This window comes from Pteropus alecto, unplaced genomic scaffold (genome assembly GCF_000325575.1).
Source record: "Pteropus alecto unplaced genomic scaffold, ASM32557v1 scaffold88, whole genome shotgun sequence".
Classification (NCBI taxonomy): domain Eukaryota; kingdom Metazoa; phylum Chordata; class Mammalia; order Chiroptera; family Pteropodidae; genus Pteropus; species Pteropus alecto.
In genome coordinates, this window is record NW_006494611.1 from 5946294 (window position 1) to 5973824 (window position 27531).

At 41.8% G+C, this 27531-nt stretch overlaps 1 protein-coding gene across 24 annotated transcripts in view; it reads left to right on the forward strand.

Annotated features, from left to right (window-relative positions):
• The window catches only part of LPP (LIM domain containing preferred translocation partner in lipoma), a 613522-nt gene that overhangs the window by 96902 nt on the left and 489089 nt on the right, over positions 1-27531 (forward strand). For 4 of the 24 annotated variants that reach the window (XM_025042206.1, XM_025042210.1, XM_025042212.1 and 1 more), the window contains 2 exons: positions 26913-27035; positions 27378-27442. The exons of 15 other annotated variants lie outside the window; for them this stretch is intronic. The gene's annotated coding sequence lies outside the window, so the exon portion shown is untranslated. Of the gene's footprint in view, positions 1-11813; positions 11897-26912; positions 27036-27377; positions 27443-27531 lie in introns of those variants that run through there. 5 more of the 24 variants (XM_015599899.2, XM_025042211.1, XM_025042216.1 and 2 more) reach the window with 3 other exon arrangements.

Genomic DNA, 27531 nt, shown 5'->3' on the forward strand with positions numbered 1-27531 from the left:
CTTCCTTCCTTCCTTCCTTCCTTCCTTCCTTCCTTCCTTCCTTCCTTCCTTCCTTCTTTCTTTCTTTCTTTCTTTCTTTCTTTCTTTCTTTTTCTTTCTTCTCCCTTCCTTCCTTCCTTCTTTCCCTTCTTTTCTCCCTTTGCTCTTCTCCCCTCCCCTCTTCTCCTCTCTCTTCCATGCTCCTCTTCTCTCCCTTTCACATATAAGTATTATAGATAAGACGCTGGGGAAAAATTAAAACAAAACACAAAGTAAGTAGGTGATTTCAACTTATAATTATTTGTTAGGTTATAAAAATGATGTGTGTTAGATTTATTTACCTGGTCACCTCATCTGTTTTCCATTGGAAACTACCCCTCCTGCCATCCCTCCTCATTTAGCCTCCCAGCCTTCCACCCACTTTCTGACTCAAAGCAGGAGAGGAGAGTCTCACAACACTACTGGATTGAGACGGGAGAAAGGCACCTTTCAAATGCTGACTCTAGATGCTTAGCACGAGCAAATTCTTGGCCTTTTTCTTCTGAAGATTTCAGTTGATTTTTTGTCTTGTGTTTACTGCTATGAAAGGCATGAAGATTCAGTGACAGATGTGCATTGACTGAGTGCTTGGAGCATGCAGGCCTCACACTACACTGGGGGACGCCCAGTGAGAAAAAGGGGACCTCTGATTGCAAAGGGCTCAGTGTGTGAGTGTGTGTGTGCATGTGTGTGTGTGTATGAGTGTGTATGAGCGAGTGCATGCACGCACGTGTCTACATGCATGCCATGGGTGCTATCGGGAGACTGGTTTCTGGGGAGAGAGGGTGGGCCATGGAGTAGGCAGATAGGTGTGCCTGCGACTAACGAGTACCTGGAGGCAGGCTGTAAAATGATCAGTGCTAGAGTTATGAGCCAGAGTTAAGAGCATGCTGGAGGGCAAGGTGTTCCGTTTGCCGCCACTGAGGAAGGCTTCACAGGGTGTAGTGGTGTTCTAGACTTTGAAAAATAGCTAGGACTTTAATCGAAAAGGAAGAGAGAGACGAAGCTTCAAGAAAAAGGGAACAGCAGAGGCATGAGGATGTGCAGACAACAGGGAATAGCAGGCTGCGTCTGGAAGGTGCATGGAGCTGAGGCATCTGTATCAAATCACAGAAGTGTTAAATGTGCCCCTATCATGTTTGGAGCTTTTGGTCTGTAGGCAGTAGGGAGATGTTACGGGTTTGGGAAAGAGCTGTGATGTGATGACTCTGGGTGCGTGTGTATGTTTTGTTTTTACTTCTAACTTTCTGAGTCTAAGAACTGTTAGGCAACCTTAACTCTGGGAAGCGCATGCTGCCTGTCCTTATATATCTTTTCTTTTCTCTTCCAGCCTGGCTCTGTTCCTTCTCAGCCTTCTGATAATGAAGAGTGGCAGCGTCAGCTCCTAGGAGCTGATGTGAGGTCTCTGAGCAGACTCTGGGCCTGTCCTTCACTGTTTTCCATCCTTTCTCGTCCTTCTCTTTCTCTATCACCAGCCCCACCATCGGCAGCAGCAGCACTCCCCTCCCTAAAATAAATAAACCAGTCGCTCCAAAAGGTTCTAAGCACATTAGTCACATATCCCAGAAGTTTAATACAGAATTATTTTGACAGCGAGAACAAGAAGTGTTTTCTAGTTGAACGCACAGAACTTGCTTATTCCAACTGGGCTTTCTGCCGCGCAGACAGATGATATGTTTTTTAGATGGATTGGCCACGCAGGAGACTGCGTCGCTTCCCTTGGAAACATGACAAACTGCTCACTACCAAAAGTGGTTGGGAAAAAGATGTGAAATGAGAGCGAAAGGGAGAGAGACAGAGAGAGAGAGAGAGAGAGAGAAGAATGAAATCGCATCCTTATTGCAAATATAACTTTCTTACTAATAACTTCAATAAGCCACCAAGAGATTTCTATGTGTTTATTTACTTATTTGGCTGCCTCTGGAGCTGTGAAGTCCTTTTTTAAACCTGGGCTCATATGTGTTCTAAAAGATGAGGACAGATCGAGTTATTGCCATGCAGGTGGCTCTCCAAGCATTCCAGTCGAATAGCTCTTCCAGAAATATTTCTTGACTCACTTACTTGGCACTTTCTGTGGCCGTTACTAAGCAGATTGAGTCCTCCCCGCGTATCCACCAGACTACCCTAGGGTTGATGTGGATCCCCTTATCCCTATTTGGCATTGGAGAGGTGGAGGAATGAAAAGCTGAAGTCCAGTCTCGCCCATGAGAGATTTTTACCTGAGGTGCCAGTGCACCATCTTGAGAGTCAGGAAAAGAATAAAAGTGTGTGCTCTCCTCCTTCCAGCTTTGCCCTTCTCCTTCAGGGTCTGCCACCAAGCAGGAGACCCTTCCTCGAGGGCACGTCACCTTAGTATTAAGACCCAGAGATGAGCACAGAGGGACCCTAAAGGACTTCCGCATCTGGGGTACCTGCTCCTCTGGCTCCCATGATCCTTCACTTCTTGCTTCTCAAACCCTTCTAGAGACTTCCGGCATTGGGTCTTGATGTTTTCAGATCTTTTTCCTTTGTGGAATCCTTTTTACCCTCATGGAATGTGGTGTGAAATCCCAATACATAAATTAACCACAGTGTAGTTACTGGTGGTGCTGTCATTAAATGGTGGAAGATCCAACAGGCTTCCACCTAGGGCTAAGTTATCTTTCCAGAACTCTGCCTCTGTGGAACCGTCTTTGACAACCACTGTATTGGAGGTGCTTCAAGACCCCTGACGGCCCTGATGACCATGATTCTGCCTTCTTTAAACTTTCTGCCTCTCTATACATCTCTCAAAGTTGAGGAAGTGGCCCCTGTAGAGATGGGGACAATAGGCCTAGTGGGAGACATGACCTTTGCTGGTTTCCTCACGAAGGCTTTGAAATTCCACTTGATGAGGACCTGTTAGCTAGCTCACTTCAAATGATTCTTCTTAAGGGGGCTTGTCAGACCCCAGGCCTCCCCAGAGTCTGGGCACCCCCTGGCCACCACTTCATTATTACTCATCACACTGTTCTGAGTGGGAGGCTCAGTGAATTCTTGCTGCCATTGCTGGGACTCTGGGCTTATAGTCTCTGTCTCAGGAACATTTATGACATGGAGTAACCTAGCATTCAAGCTATTTTTAAGGAAGCCTATTTGTTGTTGTCGTTGCTGTGTTTTAAAGCACTGTGTTTGCTTTTTAGGTAAAGTGAGTAATAAAAGTAAAGCCTGGGCCATCTCTCATTCCTCCAGTGATATTTATGCGGCACCTACATTCATACGACACTCTACTGTTTCCTAAGGAAGGCTCTGACCTGTATAATCATACATTATGTTTTCACAAGGCAGGATAGTTTCTAGAGGGCTTTTTAACCGCTCACAACAACTCTGGGGCAAAGAAGACTCTATGAGATTATATAATTCACAGTTAAGTTGAAAAGAATTACGAGCGTTTGAACCTTAGGTTCCCTGACTAATGCCATTGCCCTAAACCATTCATTCTCCTTGTAGCAGGAATTATGAATGAGTATGCTATTAACAAGTGCTATTTATTAAGTGCTTACTTATATGTCAAACACTGCTAGGTAGACACTGTAAAAAGCCTATTTAATCTTTTCGACAACCCTATAAGGTAGACATGATTATGTCCAGTTTGCAGATGAATCACTATAGATATTGAGACGATAAATAACTTGCTCGAGGTTCTAGTTCACAGAAATGTTGCACCTTAAATTCTAACCAGGACTGTCTGCCTCCTAAGGCTTTTCAAGTATAGGATTTTGCTCATCATTAGTCCTCACTAAAGAGACAGAAAGTTCAGTCTTGAAAATAACAAAGCTAATGTGTGTGTGACCACATGCTACAGTGAGTGTTGCATACAGGTAAGGGTTAACAGGTGGCTGTTTTTTCTTTTTTCTTTTGGAGGTCATAAGGTATTTATGCAGGGCCTTCTGCTTTCTTTTTAGATTTCATGTGCTCCACATTGAAATTACGAATTTTCCATTCTACTGAACTGTGTGCCATTGGGCAAGTCATTTTCTATTCCTGGGGCCGTGGTGTCCCCCTCTATCATTCTATCATCCTATCCTTCTAAGTTTTACAAGTCTAGGGAACGTGTTTATTGAATTCTCTTGGTATACTTCCTTTTGAAATGTCATGTGGAATTACAGATACTTGATTCTTGTTTTAAATGGGAATGACAGTTACAGGTTATCCCTGTTTTCAAAGAGATGATCTACTTCTGAAACACAGTTTGCAAAAGTTTGAAAGTCTGATACCACATGAAGAAATAACTAAGTCATATCAAGAAAGATGAATGTCTAATATGTGTTCTGATTGGCTAGCTGGTTGTATCTTGCTTTTTCAGCTTTAATTTTGTCTTTCTAACCCTTATGTTAGAATATATCGCCTCCCCTCCCCCAACATATGTGAGTGTGTATGAGTGCACACACAAAATTCTTGAGAAAGAAAGCCTCCTACATTTGTTAAAATTGTCACTTTCTCCACAGAATCTGGTTAGCATACCTTTGGGTGAGTGAGAGAAAATTCTTTTTCTCTGTGCCAAGTTCAGGGTGTGAATCAATTCTCTGTGCCTTTTGCATTTTAGTAAATGTTTCCTAGATGGATTCATTGGATTTCCAGTAAAGACAAACAGCTCAGAAACCAGATTGCATTCATACCCAAGGCCTGAGTTCTGTGACCCAGGCATCAGTGCTTAGTTCCATATATGGCAAAAAGAGGGATAGGGAGAGGGAGTGGAGTGAGAATACCAGACATGGAATGCATTCCTAAGAAATGTGCATTCATTACTGACAAAACAGGACCCTCATTGGTTTCCACCTTCTGCAGAACAGGAGCAGTGATGCTTTGAGAAAGAAGCCAGTGTTCAGTTTGCCACAGGGAATAGTTTATTTTCCCTTTTCTTTTCAGTCACATGTAGGTTTAATTTGGAGTCAGTGTTCAAGTCAATGCTAGCATGGAATGAGGACTTAGAAATTATTCTTGGAGTCAGCAGATATGGGTTCTCAGCCTAATCCAACCGCCATCCAGCTGTGAAACTCTCTTTCTGGCCTGTGTTTTTCAGTGTCAAAGTGGCGAGGCTGGATATGATGATCTCTAACTAAGATCTCTACTATTTCTGTTTTCTTTGGTTCTAATTTTGCCTTAGATTTTCCAATTCCTGTGGAATTCCCCGCAGAAAGTAGTTTCTCATTCTTCCAGATACTTTCTGTGGTTTGAACTTAAAAAGACAAAATAAAACCCTGGTCTCGAATTTTTCTTTGTGATTTCCTTAAATATGTTTTGGATACATTATTAGCCTTCACTTGGCAGATAACTTCTTGCTCAGGGTGGAAATGAAGGGCTTTTACTGCATCTTCATGGTCTTCCCCCTCTGCTTGTCCCTGTTGTTATTGGAGAAGAAATGGGGTTATGCCCAACGCAGAGCTGTAGGAACAGATGTGCCCTTAGCAAATGCAGCCTTGTAATGGCCTTGTTAATTGTCTGCTTTTCTACTACATCCCGCCTTCTCTATGGGAGAAGGAGGCAGAGGCAAGAGGCAGCTTCCTCACACCTTAGGAAATGGAACTAGGGATGTGAAACGGAGGTGTTGGCTCTCCACTTAGTAATTGGATGAGTCACTTGTCTGTCACAGATGTTAAGAAGGTTAAGAAGAAATTGAAATACAAAATTCTGGCCCTAGAGAGGACTGTAGTTAAAGCCAGACATTATTTCTAATGCTCCTTTTTGTATTTATGGGTTCTGTAGTCTATTGTCAATAGACTACAAGAATTTTGTTGCAAAAGTTGGTAATTTTCTGTTCCTTTTGGAGAGAGTTCTAGCCAAAGTCGACCCCTTCCCTCTCCTTTCTAAAAGCGTGGCTTTAGCTCCTCAGCTGAGATAAAGGGAGGTATCTTTGTTCTTGGATGAAATATTCTAGCCCAAGGGCTTAGATGTCCCCGTGGCAGCCTGAGCAACTGTGGAAAGGTCTTGCTCTGAGGAGGCTGGGGTGGTTCAGTAGGTGCCCTGTGGCCTCTCCTTTCCTCCCTGTGAAGTTGAGGAACAAGGCTCCACTTGACCTTGCCTCATTGTGCTGCTCCTTTGCTGGGAGCTGGCTAACACACAGCCTCTGAGTCCTGGGAGAAGGAAGTAGGCAAGTGTGATTGCTCCAGAGAGAGTGGGAGCTAAGAGGTATGGGTTCTCGTGGCAGGTGTGCCATGAGCATGCCCTGCGACTTGGTCAAGATGCTTTAAGTTTTGGTCTTCATTTCTCCATCTGGAAATGAAGAACTCGTAGGCTTCAAAGGTCTCTTCTAGCTCTTAAAGAGTGAATTTAATGTATTTCCAGACTTTCTCTTCATATCTCATATGTCCTCTATTTGGTATCCCCAGTAATACTGAGCTCATCGATTTGCACAGAGTTCTGACATGCCACATTCTTTCCGGTGTCAAGTAGAATATAAAACAAAATTCCCTCTCTATGAGCTCCTGTTCACCAGAATATTATGACCAAATTCTTTAGAATAGCATTTAACTGCTTCATAGTCTGGTTATAATTGGTGGTTCTAGTTTTAGGGAATGGAGACTTCAGAAGCCTTGCTTTCCAGGTGTGGCACTCATCTTGACTTTAAGCTGTTTGTGAGCCCTTTGGTACCATGGAAGCAGGTGTGCATATAAAAAAAGGAAAATGAATATGATGATGTGGCAGTGTTCCTGAGTTGGGAGTGCAATTGAGAAAAAAAATGAATCAATAGTTTAGGGAAGATTTAGGGAAACCAGGTACAATGTGTCTTATGCTTTAGTAAAAGCGTACATATTAATGATTACAAATGGTTGGCACCGTTATGAGAAAACCACTGGGAAGACCAATCAGATAGACAGTAATAATGTGCTGACCATGATTGATCCTTTAGGGAGTATGATATGTGGTGTAGGTTTATATAGGACTTTATAGTGGACTAACCTCTTTCACACCCATTAGCTCATTGGATCCTCACAACAGATTCATGAGGGGTGCAGGCCATAGAATATTACCCTCAGTTTACTAAAGACCAACGTGATGCTCAAATAATGTGTAGAGGCTACCCAGTGTCATGTGGTAAAGAGGTGGCATAGCAAAGACTTGTCGAGTGCTCTTATGGCTGCCCCATATTTCCTGCCTTTGTGAAGTTTCAGCCTAGCAGTAAAACAGGATAAATACACACATACATATATACACCACCTTTCCCACCAGAAGATGGTAGAGGATGGTATTTATTAGTGGTGAATCATGTGAGCCATAATATTTGGCAAATCAGTCCTATGATTAGTGGGGTGATATGTCAGTTCACTTTCACAGCTGAATTATCTACTAGGGCACCATGATGGATAACAGAGTCGACGATTTCTAGTTTCTGACTGTTCATTCTTGCATGTATACTTTTATTTAAGGCAATAAATAACTAATAATTATTGAACATTTAATGTGTGCCAAGCTTTGTGCTAGATATTGATCAGTAGATGTGAACTGTAAACCAAGGGTTGGAAAGGACTTTAAAAATATGCAGAATACTCCATCTCCCCTCTCATCCTTTAGCCCCTCCTCTGATATTCTTGCCAGGTGATAAGTCCAACTGTACTTGACTATTTTATGCGGTATCTTGTAGTAGAGGGTAGTTGCTCCAAAGGCTGTGACCTTTTATGTTTAGAATATATGCAAACTATTAGTAACTTCCATCAGTGATTATTTACACATCTATTAAGTGGCTTGATGAAAACTAAACCCTTCTCTTAAATTAAATTTTCTTCTTAGAGTAAGTTTCTTTGGATGGCTGTTTGATCTACAGAGAGATTATTAGTTCTCATTTGTCCTAAAATTTCTTCTTATGTAATTTGGGGTGGCCTATCTTGATTCTGGAAATTGAAAATTGGGGAAACATGCCCATGCTGTATTCTTTCCCTTTGATTCCATTTTTTGGGGACTAGAATTATATCTATTTATAATTGCTCAAATTTTGAGTCTTGTAGGAACATGTTTCTGTACATGATATTTGAAACCTATTTATACTTTCTTAGAACCACTAAATCTTCACGTTGGAAGGGATCATAAAGGTTCTTTCAAACAGCCCCAGACTATAAATTCCTTGAGCTCAAGAACTGTCAGCTTTATTTTTGTACCTCTTCCTGATGCACCTCCAAACACCTAGTCCAGTGCCAGGTGGCCTCAATAAATGAGTGTTGGATTGAATTGAATTTCTCACCTTTCATGCTTTCTTTGCCCCTTTACTCAACTCGTCCAGTCATTGGGAGGAGATGTGCGGACCCATTGAGTGTGATGACCCATTAAGTAAATCATGGTGTTCGCTGCCCTCCACTAGGGCATTATCTGTGTTTAGATTGAAGAATGCTGAATAACTAATAAAAAGCAATTCCAAAGCATTTTGCAGATGGAAAGTGCTTCATGGGTTATAAATAATAACAGTCTCTCGAAATGAGGCACGACCAGACAAAGAAGTGCCGACCTTGCAGGCTATAGAAACTTATGATAGACCTTACAGTGGAAGAGTGAGATAGTAGATATTGACCCCTTTCATCATTTTGTAATCAGCATTTTCATTTCCAAGTCACTGTACATTCCTCATTTTGGGCAGAGTTTGCTTTCTGGATTACCTAGGAATTCCTTCCAGATTTCAATAGGCAAGGGGCTGAAGGAACACCGTGAAAACTGATAGGCAGATCTTCTGGGCAAGACTTTAAGTCAGTCCTCTCGTTCAGTGCTTAAATCTAGTCTTTTCTAGATCCTGTCCTCTTCTTCAGCTGTTATTTCTTTTAAGGAGTCTATAGTCACCTCTATTTTAGTTCTGGAGCACATGGTATTCTCAAGAGGTGGAAACGAGCACCTTTTTCCAAAGGAGACAGTGGAAACGCCAGGGCCCTTCCTGGCTTTGAACCATCAGTTTTAGAGTCAAACACCATTTGGCTGGGTAGACTGCATTTCCCCCAGATACCTCTCTCTTTTCACAGAGAGGTCCTGCTTTTCCTCTTGGGGTTTCATCTGGGGAATGGCCTGCCTTTCCTTTGTCCTGCGGTATGGGTCAGTCTGATTCAAATTTGCTAAATATATGGCAACTGCCCACCAGGAGCCATCAACTATATTTTCACCTGTGTTATCTCACCTTAATTAAGTGAGTGAACAGAAGTGTGAACCGAATCTTGCTGTTTTTCTTGGTGACTCTTTCTTCTCAGCAGCAGCGACCCATTCTAGCTGGGCATTATTCGTGCAATCAATAGTATTTATTGAGCACCTACTGTATTCTAGGAACTCTTCTTGGTGCTGGTCGGTGAACAAAAGAATGTCCTCCCAAGCTAACATTTGTAATGGGAATATGATTTTAAAAAATGACTTAACAGAAAATTGCTTAAAGAAGTAAATACAACATACCAAACACACAACAGCTCTTTGCTTCAGGTCTTTCCTCCTACTCTTTCTCTTCTCTCTCATTTTTTTTTTCTCTCTTCTTAACTGACTCAACACTCTTTATTCTCTGACCCTGCCTTACCAAGGCACTTATAGTTTCTTCTCATTCCCTTCTTTGTCTCCTCTTCGTGTCTGCTTGTGCTTTGCACACAGATGATACTTGATGCTGGCTTGATTCCAACTTCTTATTCATTCCCTAGCTGTTTCTTTGCTCTTACTTCACCTCCAGGCTTGGCGTGGTGGTTAGATGCCTATGTTGTAAATACGAACCCAGAAGCAAGAGTGACCAGTGGCCTTGGGGCTTTTAGGTGCCCATCCAGTAACACTGCATTGTCAGAATCTTACTGAAGAAATGGATGTGGTCCCAAAGCCTGTCAGCTCAAAGGGGCTTCTCTCTGTAAGTTTTCCTTGATTGTCCCCCATCTTAATTTTTATACTGCATATACGCCTGAAGAGAAGCTCAGTAATTTTTAGTTTCTCTTCCTTCTCTGAAATCTCATGTCTCTTTATCTGGGCATGACTTAATGGGATTTACTCTTTATTTCATGGTTATTGTGCCATTTCTACCTCTCTAGATGGCATGGACTATGTCCATATGTATTAAAAAATGTTTCTTACATGAACTGGGATTGGGGGGAGCATTTTCCTTCTATGAAAACTAGTTCTTTGTTTAGGGCTGAGGATCTTGTAGACATATTTAATAGTCAATTGTCGATTTTAGTGGCTCAAATGGCGAGAGCTAACTTCTGTAGTGACTAAGGGGTTGAATTTCCATGTGTCACAGATTTCCATTCAAGCCTGAGGTTTGCAGGTGCCTGACTATCCCTGTGCTGTTGTCATCCACCCCTAAACTATATATTTGGGAATGGTTCCCGTGATGAGTCCTTACTAGATACAAAGAAGAACTTGTGAAATAGATCTTTTCTTCTTTGCCCCCATCATCTAGACCTCTAACTTCATATTTTGCTTCTTGCCTTTTGTTTCTGTGCTCGGATTTCAGCCCCAGCCTCTCTTTATATCAGGCATGGTTACCATGATAACTCAGTATTTATTGTACATGTACTAAATGTTAGGCACTGAGTAAATGACTTTCCATACCTTTTTTCATTGAATCCCCAAAGCCAGCCTATGCAGTACGTCTGAGTATTATCCATATAACATGGATGAGGAAACTAAAGGTTGGTGAGATTTAAGTAACTTGTCCAACATTGCACAGCTTGTAATGGCAGGGTTAGAAGCCAAATCTCTCTGACATCGGTTTTGATTTCTGAATTACTGTCCTCACCCGTGATTTCCTCTCCTGCCCATCCTTGTTTACCTTGCTTGGTTTGCATGCGACAACCAAAAACCATGTAGGTGGCTGGAAGAAGTGCTCTGGCCTCACTTCTCTCTCCCACTGGCACCTGTAGCCAGAGCCGAATGTGTGCTATACTCTTCTTACCTCTCAAGGCTGAATTATCAGACAGACACCTTCTAATGGGTTCATTTTTAAAAATAGTTTACTTGGTTTATCAGCAGCTATGGGCAGCTTGACGTTTGCTTTTATGTCTATTGGATTCAGATCTTCTCCAGTGTTTCTCCACACTTAGCAAAGACCCCGTGACCACTTGAATTGACAGTAAGTACGTTTCTAGGATACAATATGTTATAATAAGATCTAGAGGCATATTCGAGAATTTGGGAGCAGTCTAAGGAAGGAGAGAGGTTTGAAGAGTGGTATGGCCTTTGCCTCTTCTGGTGGATGATGGTGGGTACAGCCTAGCCACTGGCAATCATCGTGCTCACTAGGGAACTTCTTCAGCCTGGGGCATTTATATAATTGGTGTTTAGCATTTTTGTTTTACTTTACATTTGCAAAGTGCTTTCCAATGATTTATTAGCTGCTCTCGTTTTTTTAATAGCCCCTGGAGGTAAGTTGAACATAAATGTGTAGAGAAGGCTCATATCATCAGATATTATTGGATCTGGGGTCAGGACTCTGAACCGGGATAAGGCCATTTGGGATCATTGCCTCATGAGGATTAATAGGAGAACAAACGGACTTAACTTCAGCTCCCAGAGTCTATAAGGCAAAAGTTTGGAACGATGGCAGCTATTTAAGGAAATTGCGTAGAAGCCATTATCAGAAGACCTGGATTCCAGTCCTGACTCTGCGTTTGACTAGCCGTAATGACCTTGAGCAATTGCTTTGCCTCTCAGTGTCTTGAATTCACCCTCTGGTAAAACAAGGATTATCTCTCAACTCCCTTTAGATCCAACATTATGTTAAATACAATTCTATGACTTTGGACCCTTTCTCTGGAATCACAGGACAGAGAACATGGGTATAGATCTAAGCCATTAGGGGATATATATTAAAAAGTTGCTCACCTTCCTTTTTCTAGGATCCAAGTGCTAACTGACAACGATATGCCTTCACATTCATTTTAAGAAGCACATCATCCTTGTTCACTATAAAACTGAGAAAGTGAGTGGAGCTGCTAGAGGAAAGTCAGACTGGAGCCAAGACCATCAATCCTGTATCTTATGGGTATTGTAGAAAGTAATTAGCAGGCTTGATTATCTCACTGGTTCAACACACGTTTTAGGGTTGTGATGTAATGCGTGGAAACATTTAGTTGTCAGATTTTAGGGCTGTATCAAATTTATTCTTGCAGGAAAAGTCTAGTTGTCCTGGCAACCTGAAATCGATTTTCTTTTTGCTCTTGTCAGCTGAAACTGGTCCCCTTTGAATCATTCCTCTAATTTAATATAGAGAACTGTATGTCCCCACCTGGTGACCAAATCGTTCTTAATGACAGGTAACCCCAGCAAATGATTCTTCTTTCCTGCCTGAGCCAGAAGCTATAGCTTATTACTGCTTTCACCCTGTGTTGTTCTCTTTGCTGTTATTTATTTGCCTATGGAGTCAGGTGTAGAAGTAAAGTGGCACTCAATTAATTAAGAATTTAATCAGGCCTGTAGAGCAATGACGCAATTGGCAGCCAATCATGGCCTTTCATTTTAAGTTACATCCTGGGCAGGGGTGGGATTAGAATGGTCCCTAGGACAAAGAATTCTTTTGTGGGGATATCTAGCATTTCCGTAACCTGGGGACAGTGATGTTGATGTAATGGCCCAAATGACAGAAAGAAAATGGAGCTTCACGTCTGTTTTCTGCCTCTGTCAGTCATCTTTATCATGGAAGGGGAAGGATCTTTAAACTAGGAAGGGAGAATTGAAATCATTAAGAAGAAATTGATGCTCATGACAGATGAAGATGTTATGAGAGAGCAGTTAGCTCTGCTAAATGATTGCAAAGTTCAAGGGCCACACATATTACATCTCAGGATACAGAGGAGTGTTTCTGATGTTGACTGTGGAACTGCTGCCAGTAATTTTGAGGAAACCTGGAAATCAGCAGAAATGCCAGAAGTGAGAGATGAGGAAATAGATATCAGTTATCAAAAAACCAGGTATCCGGAGTGTAGAATCTGCTGACTTTGTTGTGATTCCTGGTATAATTCTAGACTGGCTTATCAGTGATTTACGAGTCTTTGAAAGGAAGCTGTGTTCACCAGAAGCCAGAAAAAGGTCATTTAGCCATTTCCCTTTTTGCTTGGGTTAACCAGCTGTTGGATTAGAGTGACATCAAGACAGTGTAGACAGTACAGGCTTTGGAGTCAGAAGGTCTGGGCAAAATCCAGGGTTGGACTTAGTAGGTACATGACCTTTGGGAAGTTGCATAATTTCTGTGACTCAACTTCCTCTTCTATAAAATGGGATTAATTATAGGACTGAGAAAGGATGCTGTGAAGACTAAATGAAATATGGCATGCGATTAAAAGGATGCTGTGAAGACTAAATGAAATATTGAATGGTTGCAAAAATTAAGCATTCAATAAATGTTGCTATCATTACTCAGTAGGAACACATTTCAATTTAGTAAAGCATTTAAAAATTTTTATACATTTATGGATAAGATGGAGACATGTAAGCTGGATTCAACATAGACAGTGGATGAACTTATGGGCACATGAATGAATACACACTTATTAATAATGTGCGTGGAGAAAGAGTCCTTCTTGATGGGAGAAACCTCAAAGATACATTGCAAGGGTGAGAATACAGGGAGAGGAAAGTTAGTGACCATTTTTTTTGCAACTTACCAACCCCTCTCCCCCATCCTTTTTTTTTCTCAAGAAGTAATAATCATTAACAATTTGGTGTGTGTCTAGTTTGCCCCCATACACACACACACACACACATATTCACACACACACACACACATGTATGTATATACATATACATACATATGTGTGTGTGTGTGTATTTTGTTAATAAAAACTCAAAAATTATTTGTTCAAAGTTCATATTCTTTGTTCAGAAAATACCAGGACTATCAAAATGGAAACAGTCATTTGGAACTACAGTACCATGTTTGATTTATAAACGATGTCCTTACATCTGTAGGCAGAGTGGCACCTTTACTGTCTTCCCTTTGCTTCCTTTCTACTCTCTTCTCTTCCCTCCTCTCCCCTCTCCTCCCCCCTCCCCTCCCCTCCTCTCCCCTTCCCTTCCCTTCTCTTTCTTGCTGCCTACCCTTCCTGTCTTTTTCTCTTTATTAGTATTCTTTTAATCTCTTGTTCTTAGTTTAAAATGGGTCTTAGTGTCCAGGCATTTACAGTGATCTTATAACATCAAGCTTCGGCCACCTAGTTCTAGTTCTGAATTATCAGGTCTTCACCTGCATACTTTATGGCCTTCTGCTTCTTTATCTTTTACACAGGAGGTTGTGATACCATTCGCTGTCTAGCCTCAAGAGGCCATGTTGGGGCCTGAGTGATACATGTCTTATATAGTTCCCTACCCTGTATACAGGGTACTAGGAGGTCGGTTATGTACACAATCGCATTCCTTGGGCTTATGGAAAGGTGCCTTTTATTTCAGTGGGATACTCTGAGAGTAGTGAGCTCAGAGCCTCTGTTGTGTGTTTTCTTGGTATTCCAGTATCTCTGTCGTAACTGATATGTCTGTTCAGGGCCCTCCCCGATCTGGCTTTAGGCTGCCTTGCCACCTCCTCCATGACTCCTCCTGTCTACCCCCATGCTCATACTCTCCATTCCATGTGGAGAGCCGTCCTGCCTGGCAGGCTCTGCCTGAGAACATCCTTCAATAAGCAGCTCAAATTTCACCTTCTCAGAAACATCAACTTTCTCCTTTAGAATCCGTCTCTCTCCTACAGTCTCCATCCTATGGTTTACATTTTTGGAAACACATTCGCAGACCACCTTGTATGTTAGTGGTGGTATCTGCTTCTGAGCTTTAATCTCCAGAGGACAGGCATCTCTAAGCCTCTGGAGCCTAGTTCAATGGCTGGCATTTGTAGGCACCCTGTGAATGTGTTTTAAATTGAATTACTCAGGAGGCCTGAGGGTTTGGGAGGTTAACTAAGTTAACCCAAGGAACTAGAAGGGCCTCTGGGAACTGGTTTAGGAGCATATAGCTTTTAGGATCAGCTATCAGCTTTACCCTAGCTCCTTCTTAATCCTGTGTCTCTAGAAGCAGAGGGAAAGGTAGTGTCTGCTTAAGATGCTAGTGACATTCTTGATGAGATTAGTTCAGAACGCACCATCTCTTCTCCTAGCTCTCAAGTTCGCAAAGTCTCTTTCTATTGGAAAAGCTTAGCTTTTGAAGAGAAGGCAGTGGTTTTCATGGTGACCTCTGAATTTCTGATGCCAATTATTAACCTTCTTGAGGAAGAATTTGCAGTTGTTCCTGTTGCAAGGAAGGCAGATGTGCCGAGGTACCACATTCGTGAAACTGAGCGAAATCCCGCTTGTTTTGTGACTTTGATCTTTGTGAACAGTCTGAGGTCAGGCTGTGCCCGCATTGTGTGTCCGAAAAATCCACTTTCACCATCACGTGGGATCTTAATTGCTGCTTGTGGAACACTTTCTCCTGACTTGAAGTTCAGATTTTACCTGGATGGCTGAATGTTGTTTCCAGTGAACCATGCACAGAAATGGGAATTTATGTTTACCATGCTTCATGAGAGAATTTACACAGAAAGGGGGATGCATGATGCAGAGGAAAGAGAAAAAGAGGGAGCCTGGGACACCTGGTTCCAATCCTAAATCTTCCAGAGACATATTATGTGACATGGGGCCTTAGTTTCCAGATCTGCAAAATGAGGACACTAATAATTATTAGGAGTTATATAAGTTAACTGAGGTTATTTAGGTAAAGCATGTGGCAGAGCACCTGACACTTTTCAGCACCAGTGTATCCCAGTAAAATTCCATAGCCTTGGTTATGAGCCCAGTTCCAATAGCCGTTAGAGATGATTTACATAACTTCAGTGAGACTGAGTTATTAAACCCGAGTACCAGTTTAAATGAATTTTATTTGGGATTAAATATAGCTTGCATGCTAAGTTGTAATGATTAGATGATGTTTGTAAAAGGCCTAGCACAGTGGTGTTTCTCAGTATCTGGCTCAGGTATTGACACTCACCACTGCCCAGCTTCTCTGGAGTGGTGACGTGCTCTGGGGTGACGTGCCTCAGAGGTGCTGACTGAAGCTTCCCTCTATGGCCATATTTCCTTCCTGTATCCTAGACACAAAACCTTCCTCTCTAGAAATCAGACCCATAGAATAGACCTAGTTATGAAAATGCTGCTTTTAGAAGGATACAGAACACAGCATGTATGGAGAAGTGCAGCCAGCATGGTGGAGGGTGTTTTTACAGTTTTCATATGAAGACCCATTGAAGAGCTGGCGATATTTTACCCAGAGAAAGACAGATTTGGGTTGGGAGGGGAAGGTTGGGATTGGTGATGGAGAGATGAATTAGTGCTTGTCCAGGTGAGCAGGCCTAACTCAGGACAGTGGCAGGTGAAGGTGGAGAAGCAGGACTGGCAGGAGGGGCTGAGCAGTGAAAGGGGTGTGGGAACTAGGAGACCCAGGGTAGACTTGGAGGGTTCTCGCCTAAACATTGGGTGCAGAGGTTGGAGATACTACATGAACAACTAGGGCATAGCTACACTGCTGTGCAAGATAGGAAATATAGGGGCTCTCTGTTTTCACCATCCTAGTAGGTAAATAAAGGAATGATCCTGTATGTGTGTGTGTGTGTATTTGTGTGCATCTTTGTATGTGCATGTGCTTGTGTGCATGAATGTATATTGGTAACAGGACCAAAGAAGTCGGGGACTTACCCAAGGCCAAAGAGCTAAGAAACATCTTTCATTTGCCTTAAGTACTGAGTTTAGTAATGACTGTGAGTGACAGAAATGGGCAGGGGGAGTATGAAAAAAACCTCACCCCCTTCCTGCTCCCTCCTAGGCAGGTAGTGAGTAGGAGTTTAAGTTTCACTGTTTGATAGCATCACCTCCTCTGCTTTCCCAGAAATTATTCCTCGAAGTATGACTCGAATCGTTACTCTGTTGGGAGATGTCTCAGTTTAGAGCTGACTTTCTCCTCTGGTTGTTTACTAAAGAAATGGTGGCAATGGCAATTCAGAGGTGGCCTAATCAAGTGGAAGGAACAAGGCAGTCAGGGTTAGGGGGCCTAATTCTGACTGCTGGGTCTGTCTTAGAGACCTAGGAGAATCGGGCAAGTGAAGCTACTTCCTAGTGCCTCCACTTTTCCTCCTGTAAATTGGGGGATAATTATTTCTATTTGATAAGGTTATTGTGATAGTGCTTTGCAAATCGTAATGTTGGACTATGTCCAACAAAGGTAAAGAGGTGTCTGGACTTGATCATTTCTATGTGTGTGAAGCAGTAGAAAAAGAGGTGGTAAATTGGTCAGTACCTGTGGGTGCTGCAGATCTCTGATATTATGGTAATGGCAGCCTCTCCCTTTTTGGGGGTGGGGTGGGGATATAGGTCTTAGAATGTTGTGGTTAATGACTGTAGAATCTACTGACTGCCTGATTCTACTCTGCTCTCGGCTAACCACCAATACCAGCATTCCTTCCCATCCCCAACCCCCAGCTATAGGCTAAGGATCTCTTAGCTCCTGTTTTATTTTGGGAAAATTTCTGAACTTCTAGGCCTTCATTTTTTCATCTTTAAAAATGGGATAATAATCAGTTTAGCTTTGTCTGCATTGTGAGGATTAGCTGAAGAAAGGGATCCGAAGACCCTTTGTAAGTTGTGTTGAACTCTGTATTTTTGGAGCCCATTCTCTCTCTTTTCTCCCTTCTGCTAATGTCCAAGGGACGTCTTTGCTCTTGAAAAGATAAACTGGTACAGAGGAAGAAACGAGGGCTTATACAGAAAAGTGACTTTCCAGGACCCCAGAGTGAGTTGGAGTCTTGGGATCCACGCCCAGTTTTGTCACAACATGTCAAATTTCACCATTCAGTGCAAGTCTGATTTGTCCTTGCCTAAGACCTACCCAGAGGGAGACAGAAACCTCTGGAAAGGGTATCAGCTCTTTGAAGCCTCGAAGGGGGTGGGAGAAATCTCTGGTGTGGCTGCTTCTGTGGGTATTGAAGCTCCTGTTCACTGCCCCTTGTGTCCAGCAGTGACTAGTTGCTTGGGTATTTGGGTTTTGGGTGAGTCAACAGGCCTGTGACCCAGAGGACCTGTGGTGCGCTTGGCAGCAGGCTGGAATTAGTCAGAAGGCAAAACTGCTTGTCTTGACCCCAGGACCCACGTACTCTGGTGGAAGAGAAAGTCCTCTCTGATCCTCAGTTGCCCTAGCTATGGCAACTTCTAGAGAATAGGAATTTTTTCTCTTTCTGCTTCATGGGGTTCATATGGAAATTAAAGGAGAGAAGATACATGGTTTTTTGCAAACAATATCACAATATTCAGATATCATTAGTTTCTGCTACTTAAAACGTGTAGCTGACTTCTTTTCGTTACTCCCTCCCGGAGTAAATGTATTGATGTAAAAAAAGAAACCCCGTTAAGTTCCTGAGGACAGCTGGTAAACATGCTAGTCTTCTTTTTATTTGGTGTCTGAGGTCTCTGAATGTAAGCCTGGACCATTTTGAGTAAGTATTGGAGATACATGGGAGGGAGAGAGCATGTAAATCAAAGCACAGGTTCTGGAATCTTAGGTTCCCACCTGACATATCTACCTGGGCTTATAATATTCAGTTCTTCATAGATACTGGGGCTTTGTTCTCATTTTTTTAATGCCACCCGTGGAGATTTGCTTCTCGTAGAGGCTCGATCATTGGACTCTTAGAAGGTCCCTATTTAGAACACCGAGGCCTGGCAAGGCCGCCCATTGAAGAAATGACAAAAATCAAGCCGAGAAGCCAATTCTTTGGATCCTCGATTCCCTGCTCTTTCTGACACATCATTCTTCCCTCCTGTCAGGTGAGGAGAGAAGCCAGATGGTTTGACAAATGGTTCTTGTTGCTGTCAAATCTGCCTTCTCTTTCTGCTCAGACAGACAATTCTTACCATCCCTTTTTGGGGAGGTGAGGTAGGGTGGGCAGAGAGGGAGGGAGGTGGATGAAGGAAGAAAAACATTTTATTGCCTGATGCTTTCTGTGGAAGAGATGACCAATAAGCACTCGTTTCTGTGTCAAGAAGCAAAGCTAAGGCAATGAGTAATCGTCACCTCGAATTTAAAGCACACAGAGGCCTAGAAATGGCAGCTTGTATTAGGAGACAACATTGAGTTCATATATATTCATCTTAAAAAAAAAACATGTTTAAGATGCCATATCTATAAATACTAATAAGGCTGTCTGATTCCAATTTTCAGGTGAGATTAGCATTTTATTGAGTATTTTATCTGTCAGATTCAATACTCAGTGTACCATCCTCCCAGGCTTATTAGCATAATTGCTCTGCTTAAGCAACAATAAAAAATTCAGCAGTAAAATATCAGTTAGTGCAGGCAATTTGTTATCAAAAGCTTTTACTTAAGGACAGCTTTATTCTGCATTTATTAGCAAGTTAGGGTTATAACTTATTTTTATTCGGAAAAACAAAAGGGGAGGGGAAAGATTTTGCTTTTTTGTTTTGGAAATAATAGAGAAATTAAAAAGCACTGCCTCTCTGGAAAATTGTCCGCATCCCTTCTTCCTTTGCTGAAAGTAGCCTGTGATTAGAATAGATTCCACTTGTGAGGCACATTGGCTCAGACAAAGGTTGCTGTCCTTGGCATTGGAATAAATGGGCAGTAAAGCCCGTTTATGTTTGTACAGATGTTTTCAAAACACTTTCACGTCTCTTTGTTGCTTAAGTCTCACATTGGGTCTGTGAGGGCTCCGTTCTGAGAATAGAAGGCTGAGTTGGAATGACTTGTTTAGATGAGGCAGTTGAATGGCAGAACCGAGCTGCCAGCCCCCAGGCCTGTGGCGGCAATGCGACCTTTCCCACCATTGCCCAAAAATCCTGGTGTGAGCACTCTTTCTCCTGCCCTGTGGGGGATGGTTTTCATCTTAGCTCTTTTCCATATGTACGTGTATGCGTATGTGTGTACGCGCACCACGCACGCACGCGCGCGCACACACACACATACACACACACACACACACACACACACCCCTGTGCACACAGAAACAGTTTTCCCCCCCTCAAATTTAAGAACTTACTCTTGCATTTGTTTTTCCTTTGATATCCTGGTTGAAGTTATTCTGCCATATGAATTTTCCCTTAATATCAAATGTCCTCCGTTTCTTGCACTTACAGTCTCTCTCTCTCTTTAGAAACTGACTTAGGAAAGCACTTGTGATTTCCATCTGTGAAGGACCTGGTGCAAAATAAATGATTTTCATAGGTAGTGTGGCAGTCTTTAGCTAAGACAGAGATAAGATTTAAAAATGTAGAGATTTGGAAATCACTTCTCTTTTTTATTTCTTGAGAAATGTATTAGAAATAAATAAGGACTTTAAATTGAGGCTTTTCAGTGTGGATTAAGCTTCAATTATGGGTAACAATTTCCAAATTGAAGATAAAATTTCGGGTGAAAATGGACAACTGAAGCTATCAGACTTTCAGGGAAGTTACCTTAGCATCTTAGATTTTCATTTCTTGGTAAATTTAGAGAAAGATCATATAATCATTGACTCTGAGCTTCTCCAATGTGCAAGGTACTGTGCTGGCTACTGTGGGGTTTATAACCTAGTTCAAACAGGGCTGTGAGACTCGAGACAAGTTTAGACTATTAGAGAAGTTATTAATAATGAATGAATATCGTTTTCATTTTTGAGCAGCTATTATATGACAGGAACACTAATAGGAATTTTTCTTAGGTTATGCCATTTAATCTCTTAATGTTTCTCTCAATAATTCATTAAGTTAATTTTTATCGAGCACTTATTTATATACCAGTCACTGTCGTGTTTTACATGTATCATCTCATTTACTTTTTTATAAGAATCCTATGAGATGGTGGCAGGTCCTGTCATGTCATTATTGTTCTCATTGGTTAGATGAAGACACTGATGCACAGAGAGGCTAATTATCTTGTTCAAGTCACACTAGTAAGTGATGGAACTGCTCTGGCCTTCCTGTCTCCTACACACATGTTCTTTGCATTGTGCCACTTGGCAAAAGATGAATTAATAGATAAGTAGGCAGGCAGTGCTAATGAGGATTAGAGGACTTTGTAGTTTATTGATATCAGAGCTGGTGCAGAACCTGGATGTTTGCAAAGAGCACTAAACCTGAAATTGGACAGAGGTTCAAATCCTTGTATGTTTCTTAGTGTTTCTGAAAACCTCCATTATGTCTTAGAATTTCAGTACCTTCCTTTGAATTAGAGATAATACAATGTCTCTCTCATTGTCAGTGAGAATAAACTAGGGAATGCAGGAAGAGCAGTGTCAGGGCGGGTGTGGGGAAGGCTCTCACCCCACAAGAAGCCGAGGAACCTGGCTGTTGCACAACTTATAGCCGCTTAGAGAACGTAAAGGAATAAATACGTGAGTGCATGTATGTATTTCTAGAATGCCCATCTTAGGTACACCTGGGCGCCCCAGGGCCCTCCCAGCATGGCCACTCAAGTGTGGTGGGAGTGTCAGGCCAACTCCTGTAATAGACCAGAGTCTGGCTGCCAGATCAACACAGGGTTTGGCATCTCTTTTCGAGAGCGGGGTTTGCTGGGCCATTCTGGTACAATCTGTCCAGCCCACGTCTTGACAGTGGGATCTCATTGTCAGTGAGAATAAACTAGGTGCCTGGTTCATGGTGGGTGGTCAGCCAGTATCAAAAGTACACATGAATAGGAAGTTTTGTGTGCTGGTTAGGAACAGCCACCAAAGTCAGATTGCCTGGGTTTAAATCTGCTCCACAACATAATACTGTATGACCCTGGGCAAACAGCTTCATTCTTTGGGCCGCAATTTCCTCGTCTACAAAATGGACTTACCTCATAGGGTCGTCGTATGGGTTAAATAAGTTAAAATATGAGTTAAAACATAAGTTAAAATGTATGTAAAGCATGTTTAACAGTGTCTGACACAACAGGCCCTATGTATATGTTAGCTCTTATTATTCTGTCGTACTATAGTAATGAAAGGCAGGTAGAAAGTGAACAGTTTAGGACTGTTTTAGGACCCTGGCCTGTTCACTCAAGGACAGTGAACCAGTTTAGCCTGGGCCATAGGAGCTGCATTTGCACAGCTACTAATGACTTTGACAAAGTCCTTGGTTTCTCCATCCTTGATCATTGCTTCTATGCAGATGATAGTTGAGAGAGAAAACTTTAGGTGATAGACTGTGCTTACAGAGTGGATGGATCCATATCCTTGAAAAGTTTGTTCATGGAGAGTTGCCATGTGACTACTGAGGGTCAGTTTGCTGGTCAAAGACAACCTGTAGGGTGGAATATTTTCTGTCATTTAGGTTGTCTTCTCTCAGTCTGCATGTGCCTGGGTCCTGTCCTCAGATCTGTCTCCCATTTTCCTTCTCTCTGGAAGGTATTGATGTCCTGAGGCCACCTATGCCTAGGACCATTTCTCCTGCACCAGAAGGAAGTAGGTGGGAGTTTTGACATATCAATTTTTGAAAGATAATGCACTCTAACATACATTTTACACAATTTCAAAATATAGGAATACACTTTTTAAAGTTGTGCTGCTGAGGATAGCTTTAAGATGAAAGATTCTTTGGGATCTTGTGCTTTTTCTGGGGCTTATTGTCCTAAACAACAATTATCTTGACGAAATTTGTGTGTATGAGTGTGTGAGTGTGTGTGCGTGTGTGTGTGTGTGTGTGTGTGTGTGTGTAACTTCCTGGAATTGGTAGTATTGATTTTTGGGGTGTTTCTTTGGTTTATTCAAAATAGAAACAGAAAGGCAAAAGTGTTTGTTCATGTCATTTAAAAATGTCTTTATAGTGAAAGACATTAAGGTAATACCTTACATTGTATATGGGGCTTTGTGGTTTTCAAAGCACTTAAACACACATTTTTCTTTTTTATGTGCATCTTATGGTATTCCTCTAAGGTAGGTGAGGCAGAGCTTCTCATTTCCCTTTTAGAGATGAGGTAACTTAGATTTAGAGAGATGAAGTGAGTTTTTTTTAAGCAGTGATGGAAGCAAACCCAGAACCTTTACCACTGGGGTACTTTCTGCTTCATCGCCCTGATTTGACTGTAATGAGGTCATTCTTACCAAAAGCTACCCAGGTTATACAGAGTTGTAATAAATCTAAAAATGCTTGCCTTTATTTTCCATTAGTTAAAAACTTAACTATGATTTGGTATTAACCTGTCTCTTCCCAAGTATAAATAACAATGAATCTCTAGGACTTTCTGTTATACCAGCATGTGTTTCTCAAAAAATCAAATGTCAAAGTATTTCCTGAAATTTGCTTTAATGAATAGGAGAGGTGAAGGTAAAATTCCTTCTTTGCATGAGGTAATTAGGAAACAGGATGTACGAACTTGCTGTAGGAATATAAAAAAGAACACTTGTACTGAAACATAGACCGGATGGATGTATTACGGAGTGTTTATGCTGGCAGAAATTTTAAGTGAAAGTTCTCATTAAGTGTGTACGTTGTTCTTGGTTTGCATGAAAACCTAATCTGTTTCATCAGTTGGATCCAAGGGCAGTATATATTCATAAACTCCCCCAAACCAGAAGCATGAATTGGACTTCCAGTTTTGATTGCCAGGTGCCTTTATCTGGCAGCTCGGTGTGTGCTCAGAATACAGAACAGAGGAATGGAAGATGCTCTGGAGGGTCTTATGATTGGGAGTCAACGCTGTGCTTGCTGGGGGTGGTGGTTAGGTGAGCAGGTGGGAAGGTCTGAATTCTCTTTGGCAAATATCTTTGAGTGTCTCAGACACATGGCACCACATAAGCCCAGTGCTATATTATTAGTCTCATGTACCAGAGTATGGGTTAGGTTACATGTATTTTGGAAGCCTATTTCTTCACTTTGCACCTCATGGTTTCTTAGGTGACAACTTCAGACTGAATTGCCAGCTTCCTGACAGTGTCTTGAAAAGGAGGCAGAAAGTGTTTTGGACAGATGACCCCCTTGACTTTTTATCTTTGATAGTTTCTTTTTTTGGTCTACATCATCTGGTGATGTTACTGATGTGGGTGCTGAAATCGGCCCTCATTCACGCCCCAGATACAGATTAGTTGTACTTTTTCAGGGCACATATAGCTATGAATTCTGTTTCCATGAATGTCTCTGACCTATCTATGTTTGTTATGTAATAATTAGCTCCTACTTTACAAACAATCACTAGCATGGCAAGTGAGATGTAAGAAGCTGAGGATTCCCTTCTCTGAGTCTCTGTCAAATAGTTTTGTTTAACATGCCATGATTTGTCCTATATGTATTAGTTTGGTCTTTTCTGCTAGAATTTGAACTCCTGTAGGGCAGGTGTTATGTCTTATCAATCACCATGATGGTCCCTGGCACACAGTAGATGCTTGTTACTAAGTAGTTGGATCATATCTTAAGAAGCTGATAAAAATTGTTTTCCTTGAGAGAGGGATTGTAGTGAGTGTTGCTCCTTCAGTGCATTCCAGGCTATGCTCGGCACCTTGAGGAAGTCAGAGATGAAACACCATATAGTTCCTTCCTTAGGGAGCCACAGTCTAGCTATATCACGTCAGTGGCAGCACTTCATAAACTGTGAAACAGTGCACAGATGGATCATCCCGATGAGTTTTAACTTTAAAATGGCTTGGGCTACAGGCTCTGCCACCTCTTCCCACTTTTGAGAATTCCCTAACATAGCCTCACTTTCTTCACGTGTGTGATGGTGTAGTCATGAATGGGCCATTGAGAAGATAAACACGTTATCTGTCAAACCGAATAATAGGTAATTTGCTCTTCTTTAGTAGATGGGAGTCTATTTTGTTTTTAAAAGGTAGATAAGGTAGATTGCTGAATGGATAAACAAAATGTGGTACATCACTGCTCCTCACCCCAAAAAGATTATTATTCAGCAATAAAGAGGAATAAGGTACTGATATATACTACAACATGAATGAATCTTGAAAACATTGTGTAGTGAAAGAAGCCATTCACAAAAGACAACATATATGATTCCATTTTACATGAAAGTCCAAAATAGGCAAATCCATAGAGTCTGTAGAGGCATAAAGTAGATTAGTGGTTGCTGCCAGGGGATGGGTGGGGGATAGGGAGTGATTAGAGTGACTGCTAATGGGTATGGGTTTCTTTCTGGGGCAACAGACGTGCTCTTAAGTAGATTGTGGCAATGTTTGTGCAACTCTGTGAATATACTAAAAATGGAATTGTAGACTTCCTATGGGTGAATTGCATTGTGTGTGAATTATATCTCAATAAAGCCGGTAAAAAATAAGTAGACTGCCTTTCGATCTGCGAGTTCTGAGAGGTGGTGCTTCAGTGAAGCATATAGTGTATAGCTTCAAGTTTTAAACTCACTTTATTTTGTTTTTAGCCTACAAGTCATAGGTACTTAACAGTGATGACCATACCTAAGGAAAAATTGACAACCACAGCTACCAAACTTGAAATCTATTTCCCCTCAACTTCATGCACAAGATTTTCAGAGCTTTAAGATTTTATACTTCCAGAAATGTTGATTAGTGAGATACTCGATAAGAAATAACAGGGTACTGACAGCCCTGATTGTATAAATAGGCGTTTGGGGTTGTGTTCCTGGTTTGCTTGTCAGTACAAGAGAAATGTATGATTATGTTGAATGATGGTTAATTTCCTTATCCACCCATTTTAAAAATAAAGATGTACGGCTGTAAGACAGGTGCTCAGGGGAAAAAGGAGGCCTGCAGCTTTGATAACGAACCCCAGAAAGGAACCAGTTCCTATTTAGGCGCTGGGCTTTAAGTCCTGGCTGATTTTAGGCTCTAGCTGATGAGTTAGGAAACGGTGGCTATTGCCACACAGAGGATTTTTCATCTACTCTTGTGTTTGTCTGGACAGCTTTTCTCCCTCCTCCTTCAAGATCATTGTCCCACTCTCTGTGACTAAGTTATTGTGTCAACAGAGTTAGAAGAGCAGACAGCGGATGTGTGTAGAGGCTGAATGGGACATTGCACTTTCTAGCTTTGTATATGAACAGTTCATACACAAACATCTCTCTTTGATTAAGTATCCAGTGAAACCAATTCATGTGAACTCCAATTAAACTTTAATGAACAAGTGGGTGTATTAATATCAGCTGAGTAATGCAGGCAGCAAGGATTCCAGTAAGTGACTCACTTCTCTGAGCAGCTCATTCCCCATGCACGGTTAGAGTTACTAGAAAGCTTCCAGCTATATTTGAGTGGATCTGGTCCGGGCCTTGTAATCCTAGCAATCCTTGGGGCTTGTTATTCATCTAGTGACAAAACCACAGTTATCCAGACCTCTGTTTTCAGAGCAAGGATTGAGACTGGGGAGACTTGTTCACATTGAGCAATTAGGCCTTTTTTGGAACTGTGCCCATATGGACTTTTATTTTCTCATCTTCCTTTTGCTTCTTCTTCTGCTTCTTCTTTTTTTTAAAGTGAGAATTCTTTTTCTCCTTAAACCCAGGGGCAGTGTAGGTGAAGGTCAAGGCAGTGAAGGTGGAACTCTCAGTTTTTAACTAAACTTAGTCCCCCTGAATCTTACTTCCCATCCCTGTCCGTTGTTCTCCCTCAAGTCTACAAGCATCCCCATAGTTACACCAGAGTCGGCAAGATCTTCTTGGAATGGTGGGCCTTTCTGAACACAGACCCTGTTTCTTCTAGAGAATGATAACCATACCTACTTCCTAAGGAGGATTAAACAAGATAATAAATATAATACTCTTAGTTTCTTGCCTGATATGTAAGAAGCTATCAGTCAATTTTAGTTAACTTATGCCAATGAAGTAGGGTTGAGGAAGAGGGCGTTAATAGCAACCATTAATCTACTTTCCATCTCTATAGACTACGGATTTACCTGTTGTGGACTTTCATATAAAATGAAATCATATAACATGTTGTCTTTTGTGACTGTCTTCTTTCGCTTACATGATGTTTCCAGTCCTTGACAATAAAGGAACTTAGATTCTCCTAGAGATTAAAAATGTCTGTGTCATTACAGAGTGACCAACAGCTTGGAAGAGAGAATGAAGTGAAGATTCAGAAAATGGAGAGATTCCTGAGGTTGGCTACATTTGAGAAGGCTAGGTGATCTTGGCCTGGAGGTCAGAGTAGGGTGAATGAGGTAAGGGGTTGGGAAGGGAGTTTGAGGATGAACAAAGGATATGAACGAAGGCAGAGGCCCAGATGCAGCCAGTTGCAAGGTGAATTCAGTGTGGTTAGAGGAGATGATAGGTTCAGTCTTGGAGGGCTAATTGAGCCTCCGTTTTGGCCCCTAAGCTCTAGGCCCCACTCTGTCTGCTGTTCTGCCTCCCATTTTTTTGTACCCATCTAGAAATCAGTTGAAGGTAACACAGCAGTCAGGCAGCTGGAGATAAAGACTCAGTTGTAGAATGGGCTTTATGTCTGTTAGCTTAGTGGGCTTGCTAACGCAACATTTCTGAATTAGTGACCCTCTTCCTCTCAGATAACTCCTGCTTATGACAGCTTACTTTGGGCAGCAAGGACTGAGTATATGCTTTCAGCCTTCAGGTAAGTCTCAAGCCTGGGAGGAAAGGGAGGAGTTGCATATACTTAGTTTCTTCTCCAAACTCAATAATTGGGTGACTTCCTCCTCCCTT